Raw genomic sequence first — 8,263 nt, forward strand, 5'->3', positions numbered from 1 at the left:
TTGGATTTTTATTATTATCTGGATATTGAATAATACCCTGAAAATGTTATGCAATACACTTGTAAGACAATTATTTCCTATTTCTGTATGTATGTAAGAGGGGATCTTACTAATGTATACAAATATCTGAGGAGTGGGTGTCTAGAAGAAAGGGCCAATCTCTTTTCAGTGGTGCCCTGTGATAGGATAAAGGGCAAAGGATTCAAGCTAGAGCTCAGGAAGTTCCACCTCAACATGAGGAAGAACCACTTTACTGTGAGGGTGACAGAGCACTTCGACAGGCTGCATAGAGAGGTTGTGGAGTCTCCTTCTCTGGAGACTTTCAAGACCTGTCTGCATGTATTCCTGTGTGATCTGTCCTAGATTCTCAGGTGGTCCTGCTCTGGCAGAGGGGTTAACTTGATCTCCAGAGGTGCCTTCCAACCTTCAACGTTATATGATTCTGTGAATTGTAGAACTTGGCACTTCGCTGCATTTGTTTTTTAAAAAATTCAAATTTACACTGATCAAATTTACACTGATTGCGAAGTAATTGTAACTTGGGTCCGTTGGGTTTGGTATGTGTTTTCTATGCAAACATGCTAGTATCATACAATCGTAGAATTGTAGAGTAGCTGGGGTTGGAAGGAACCTTTAAAGGTCATCTAGTCCAACCATCAGGATGCTAAGGAAAGTATTGAAGCACATTGTCCTCATACGAGTGTGCACACAAATGCATTATATATTGGTTTATGTTTATGTGTTTTTATATGTGACTATCACCCTTACTATATACTCCCCCTCTAACAGGGAAATGCTCATAGCAGTTCTTCTGCATCATGCCCTAACTGGCATGCATGTGCTTCATACTCTTAATTCATATATTCTAGTCTGCTTATGAAAATTGCCTGCTGGATTGCCTCCAAGACCTTAATAAAGCCAAGATAGGTAGCATCTTGTATTTTCCCCTTCCCCATCAGGCCAGTTCTGTGGAAGGAAATTAGATTGGTTTGACATGATGTGTCCTTGGCAGATCTGTGTTAGCTTTCATTACTGCTTCACCCTCTCAAGTTTACAGATTAGGAATCTGGATTGTTTGTCTGGATATTGAAGTTAGTTTGGGTGGTTTAATAGCCCCAGTTACCCTACGGTTTCCAGAGATGGATGTTGCATTTTCCTATCCTCACCCCCATGAAACTTCTTGTGCCCCATGAGCTTTTTGGGGCTGGTCAATAATTGCATGGTGACATTTCTGGCCAGGGCATCATGTCTTCCAGTGACCTTCCTCAAGCACTCCTGATTAAATGCATCTAACTTTTCTTAATAGTTGGTAGTCTTTCTTTTCCTTGGCTTTCTTTTCACAATGGCTTGCCATTGTGAAAAATAAACGAAAGTTAGGAAGCATTCCAGTGCTAATTTGTTTAATTTCCCTATTCAGTAATAGACAGCTATTGATTTTCTTTGTTATTTCCGTTCTTCCTTAGATATTCTGAGCTTTCGTGGTTTTGTGTCTTTCTACTGTAGATTCTTTTATGCTTCTTATTTGTGTGCTGCTGTTTGGCTGGGTTTTTTTCTGAATTTGGTTATGAAGGAAAGTCACCTGTCTTCTTGCTGTGGTTTATTTCCTCCTTCCATGGGACTGGTTTTTATCATCTCTCTTTGCTCCCTCTAGAGAGACCACTTTTCTTCCACATTTTAAAGAGCAAGCTGTTGAAAGAGTTGGAACATACTTGTCACTCCATAATCTAAATTAATCATTTTGGGAAAGTGCATAAAGGCAGCTTTGCTGCCTTTTGTGAAAACATCCAATCCTGGACAAAAGAAAGTTACTCTAAACTCACTGAAAAAGGACTCTTATTACATAATTAATAGTTGCTTTCAGTGGGATGATCTTTATTTTTACCAAATTTTAACTAGTGCGATGCTTTCCATTTGTGTTATCTTACTTTCCTAATCAACACAAAAACCTGGTAGATATTTTTTCTCCCTCACAGAGCCATAGCAAATAAGGAAGTGGCCTTTGGTGGAAGGCACTAAATAGGAATAAATATGGCCAAAGTCAGCTATTGATGTCTGTGATGCAGACCTATGTTAAACAGAGCAGCTCTTCAGCCAGGCAGGAAGACAATGCTCTGAAAGTTGGTTTATTTTCTTAAGTGGATTTAGTAGCATTTCTGCTTTTTAACAAACAAATTAGGTTATGTTAACATCACTGAAATACTGAGAAGTTAGTTTTGAACTGGTCAAGACATATTCTGCTCACATAAAATATCTTCAAATTGTATTTAGTCTTCACAATCCTGATTTTGCTTCTATCCTCCATTTCTTTTGAGTCAACTGCATAAAATCGTAGAGGGCTTTTTCTTTTTTTTTTGCAAGCTTTTTGCTCAGAGACAGATACTATATCTGAGAGGATGACTCTGCTAAACCTTTCATATACAAGTGTTTCATATAGGAAATAAAAAATAAAAATTGTACAAACATTGAAAAGGAATTTTACTTGGCTGTGCTTCTGTGTTTGAAAGCATTTTCTGTTGCATATGAAAAGTGTAACTGGGAGAGACTGAATGTATTTATTTACTGATAGTTTCATTGTTCTGTGTTCAAATAAAAAATCCAGGTGGCAGCATCTGAGTGAGAATATTGGGTTTTGGAAGCAGCATCAAAAAATCAAATTTTGGTTATAAGAAAATCAGAGAGTGAAGAAGACAAGTGCATTGAGGCTGAGTTACAGGTAAAGTGAGGAGGGTGAGAAAGGTGGCCTTGAATTCCTCTGCTGAAGTATCTTAGTGTCCTGGTTTCTCTGCAAAGACTTTGGCACAAGAAACATCCTTAGGACACCAACAGATCTTGCCCAGATGCTTGACTTGGGCCAGTACACTTCTCACCCATCTGGGACTTCACTCCTTGTTCTCCATGAGGCTTTTCACAGACTTTATCCTGAGAAGTAGCCCCCTGCCTTTCTGTGGCATACTCATTTTTGAGGACCTGATGTGTTTTTTTTTGCAGTGAAGGCAAGAAAAAATAAGGCAAAACTGTAGAATTATTTAGTATTGCCTTTTAAACTCTGTTTTAAACTCTTACGTTAAATTTACTTGACTAGCTTTCATGGTCACTGTACCTCTTCAGCCTTGCTTGCTACCTGGTGTAAATTTAAATGCAGGGGAGGAAGGGAGAGGTAGAAGCTGAATGCTGAAAAATGGTTCCTGCTGGTGCATGTGAAAAATGATCACTATGCAAACGACCTTTCCTTTAGGAAATTTTAAAATAATGAAATCACTTTAATATACTTCTAGCAGGTCATTCAATTAAAAGGGGTTTAAAATTAAGTTTCCGTTGCTGAACAAACAAAATTGCAATGAATCTGAATTAGCAATGTAAACAGTTTGTTTAGTGGGTAAATATTAGACTACTGTATGGTTAGAAACAGAGAGAGGGAGTTTTTACAAGGCAAAGTGTTCAAGCCTGTCTACCTCAAGGTGAGCTCTTAAATCTGGCATCGTTTTGCTGTTCTGGAGACTTTTAAACCTGGGCATGTGTCTAACTGGCTAAGCAGAAGCAAATTGCTGCTAAATTTAGATGCAGCAGCGTGAGACCCAGTGCTGCTCACCATTGAATTTTCCTTTATCTTTTCCCCCTGAAAAGTAATCACTTGGCTGAGGGATGGATATTGCCCCTAGGGTGAGGAGCAATCCAGGACGCAGTAGGTTCTCCTCCTGCTTCTTGGGCAGAGACAGGGAGGGTCAAGGTACGAGATCCACCACATCCAGCTGAGAGTAATTTCAGTTCTAACTCCTCCAGAACATGTTCCTCCTTTTGCAGGTCTGGTTTTAAAATCTTGGGATACCTAAGGAATGTTACTTTCTTGCTTTTGCCTGTATTTTCTTTTTATGCAATGTTCTGCAAGATTCTTTTTCTAGTTCTGCTTCATCCTGTGCTTATTCCTCTACTTCAATCAAATTAGCGTGTTCTGACAGCAGCTCCCTTTTAACCTGATACATGTATGGGTGTGTTTTACACACTGTGTACATGGGAGGTTTGTAAGGGATTCCACTGATGCTTACTTAGTCCCTGCTGAATCGAAAGACATGGTTTTGATTAATTTCAAAAACAGAAGGAACCTTCATGGAAGTTTTTTTGCAATTTAATGATGAGTTTATTGTGTTGTTCAATGCAAAATATAGTTCCAAAATTAGTGTGAAATACTGGCTATTAATCTCATTTGTAAAAAGCAAGAGCAAGTACATTTAAAAATTGATTAGAGCTGCATGAAGCTGTTCCCTAGAGATCTGAACTCTGGTGCATATGCCCTCCCAGCTACCTTAGTCATTGCTGTTTTGCCCATTTAGTTTGCAGCTGGCTCACCTTGTTCATTTGTGCTGACCGAGTTTATCTGATTATTTGGCCATGGAAGGAGAGAGGAAGAAAACAAATAAACAACCAAAAAGATGCTGCTTCCAGTTGTTTCACATCTTCTAAGTTTGAGATTGCTTATACACCTCTGTGTTGCTGCACTATGATGGGTTCAACAGGACATCTCTCTTCAGGCCTGTTCTCAGGAACAGACAGGGATTTTTTGAACTAAGTGTCTGCAGAGATGCAGATACTTGGCAAAATGTGTTTATACTTCAGCAGGGAGCAGCACGAGAAGAAGTGGTGTCTTTATAGAAAACAAAAGCCCAAAGACCATTCTGTTCAAGGGACAAAAATATTTGTGAAGAAAATAAGTAACTGTGGAAAACCATTGGTGTTCGTTTTGGTTTGGTTTTGTGGTTTTGAGTTTGTTTAGGTTTTGTTTTGTTGTTGCTTTTTGTTTGTGGCGTTTGTGTTTTTTTTTCAGAGAAAATGAGTGATCTTGTAGCCATCCTTCTTTAAGTAAGAGTTTTGGATTTTTGTAATTGATTTTTTTTTTAAATTGAGATTTAATGTATTGTCATGTTCTGAGCTCCTCTGAAATTTCCCTTTCTACACACCAATATTCTGTTTGGTTTAGTGGCTAAACAAAGACAAGTAAATTCCTAGTTATGAGTGTCTGACATAGACAATTCAATACTGCTCTCTGCTGTGTGGTGTGAGTTATTGGAAAAAAACCTTAAGCTTAAGATATTTGTTAATGTATTTTCATCAAGCAGGGCACCATACTTCCAGTCTGCATCTTTTCCTGATCATAAAATGCTTATAACTCTAAAGGAAAATGTCTGGAGTTTATTCAGCCCCCTCATGGTTCATATCTTTTTTGCTGATGAAGGGGATATTAAAAAAAAAGGGGAGGTTTATGATAGCTTAGACAATGTTGCATAAGATGGATGTATTTTTTTTAATCCACAAAGATTTTTGGATTTTATTACATAGGAATCCAGAAAAGGAAATTTTTTTTCCCCTTGCATCCTGATGACCATTGTTTTTGGTTATTTTTCGTGTTTTGCTATTGTTGTTTGTTTGTTTTGTTGTTGTTTTTTTTTCCCTTGGTGAATAACAAAAATGACAGGGGAAAAAATACAGAACAATTTCACACCTGAGACTGAAGGAGTTCATTACCATCATTCTGATGATGTGCCTTTTATCCTTCTGCAGTTGTTAAGAAGGACTTCACATGGAGCACGGGCATTTTAGAGCGATTCAAGATTGTTGAAGAGCTACAAATTTTGAGATGTGCTTCAATTTGTTCGTGACTCAAGCAGCACTGGAACTTTGTGGGGCTTTTAGTACAGTCGTATGCACAGCCTATAAACGTTCTTGTAATCTTCCCTCCCATTTCCCCCCCTCCCAGTCTGTGTGCTGCTGCTTATGGGGCTCCCTCTGCTCATGTCAACATTTCTGTTCAGGAGCAGCAGCCTTCACATCAGCCTGGCCCAGGTGAAAGGGAGAGGGATCATTGCAACTCTTATCGCGATAAATGCATCGCGATGCTGGCGGTGCCGTTGGTCACTTTAAAGTCTCACTGCCCCCCTGGTGTGGAACAGAGGATGCATTTCCCTCTCAAATGTTTAAAGATGAAACAGTTAACAAAACTGTGATCAGAAAAGGCTTGCTATTAAAAAAATAAATAAACATGCAGCACACTTCAATAAAAATATAAGTACTAAGCTGCCACTTTCTTACTAACTTATGGGCATGGAATTGCATTCTTATTCAAAGTGGTCTGGCTATTGTGGAGAAACTGTCTCCTAATGTGAGGAGAAGATCTGTTTTTTTCTGAGTGTAAATCACAGCTTTTTCATGTTTTCCCTCCATTTTTTCCCTCATTTTGCAAAGCAGCATGAGAATAGGTCAATTTGCTTAGTAATCTCCATTGCCCATCCTAGTCAGGCAGGAATTCCTAAAAGCTGTGGTTTTATAATTCAGATTTTCTGACTTGAAATAATGAGAAACATTCACATTTCCCATCAGTGTGTTTCTCACTCAGTATTACACAGAGCAAAGAAAAATTTCCTAACAAATTTGCACTAAGTTTTCTACAAAAATTTGAGTGCTTTTTTTTTTTTTTCTTTTTTTTTTTTTTTTTTTTCAGCATTACACATTTGGAATGACCTGAGTCTTCCATTTTGTGGGTTGCTTTTGACTTTTGGAATCCAGCATCCTCTTAGCTGTGATCCAAATTGCATTTTACCTTCTGAATGACTATGAACCCAAGACCAGGAATCTGGTCTGAGTCCTCGTTTTGAGTAAGACTTTTATTTCTTGGGGATGCATGTCATGGTTCCTCAGAGATTTGCTGGAAGCAAGAGTCAGCAATTTGCTTCCTTCAAAGTTGATGGGAACTTTCACCCAAGGAAAAAATTAATTTAAAAACAAATAAAATCAGCAGTACTCACATAAAATTTGCATCAGCATTCGCCCACCTCTATGCAGACTAATGGGTCTTAAGAGTTTCCTTTTTTCAACAATTTTATTAGAAGACATTTATGAATTAACACAGGATTGCAGTGGGGCCATAGTCTACAGTTACAATTTTGAAATGCTGTCAGTATGGCAACGGCAGTTTTTTTATCTATAGCCTCTGAGACATCTTTTCAGGGCTTCCAAAGAGGGCAGTGCCCGAAAGCAGAACCTGCAGTAAATGAAACCCAGTTACAGCACAGTTTTACACACACAAAAAAGGGAAGAAAGTCTCAGTCACCAAGGTGTAAATCCCAAGAGGTCTGAAACATCGTAGCTGATTAACCAGTTTGGTGAAAGCAGAGCTGAGCTGGTAGTGAGGGGCTGCTGAAAGCCCCACCCAGATCTTGCAGAAAGGGTTGAGAGATCTGGCAGCTGGAAGGGAGCAAAGGCTTGCCTTCCTTTATTTTAGTTTGCAAAGTATGCCAGACATTCAGCCACCAGGTGCCTGCCCTGGCTGCACCCTTAGCTCTGGGATTTGCATTCCCACCAACTCAGCTGGACAGGACATAATGTGGATGCAATTCCTGGTGAGAAGAGAAGTGATGTGAGACCAGGTGAGAACTCATGTGATACAGCAACTGGGAAAAAGAAACAGGGCTGCATCAGAAGTGGTGGCAGAGCAAAATACTGCAATATTTGCCACACTGCAAGTTGTTCTCTACCCCAAATCTGTGCTGTGTCTCTGTGGGGTTGGAGAGCAGATGGATTGAAAAATCTTGCTCTGGCTGTATCAGGCCCTTTCCTCTATCCAACAAGTCAGAGGAATTCCTTTTCTTTAGGACTACTTTGGAGCCTCCAACAAAACAATTTTACAGCTTGTACAGATTACAACCTCACAGGGCCTTCTTTCACCACTTCTCTTTATACAAAATTATTTTCTACTGTTTGTCTTCTCTAGGTTATCCAGGTCTCTCCACATCACAAAAGAGTGAGTAACCTTTACTCTTTTGTATCTGTAACCTCTCATCAGATGCTCCTTTTTCAGAGTTTAACAGCATCCTTATCATTTGGGATAATCTGTCTGCTCCAGTGGTGTTTCCATCAAACCTTGTTCTTCCCTTTGCTGCAGTCACTAATATCCTCTGGCACTGCAGCAAGTCACTCTGCAGCAGGTTATCACTATCACTCATTATTGCACCTGCTCTTGGATCTTAATCCTTCCCTATATATATGTGTGTATAGGGTTGTGTTATATGAAGCAGAAAGAGTTACAGGAAAGAAAGTGCAGTCAGAAAAATGACTCACCTCTTGATGTAGTGCTCTCTCTTCTCATCCTACCACCCACCTTTTCCTCCCTGCTGAAGGCAGAGACCTGCTGCCACCTCATATATCTCCCTGAGACTGTCAAGTGAGTTTGTTGCCCAATTCCCCTGGAAAAAAAAAAAAAAAAAAAAGAAAAAAA

This window comes from Chaetura pelagica, unplaced genomic scaffold (assembly GCF_000747805.2).
Source record: "Chaetura pelagica isolate M959 unplaced genomic scaffold, ChaPel_1.0 scaffold84, whole genome shotgun sequence".
NCBI lineage: Eukaryota > Metazoa > Chordata > Aves > Apodiformes > Apodidae > Chaetura > Chaetura pelagica.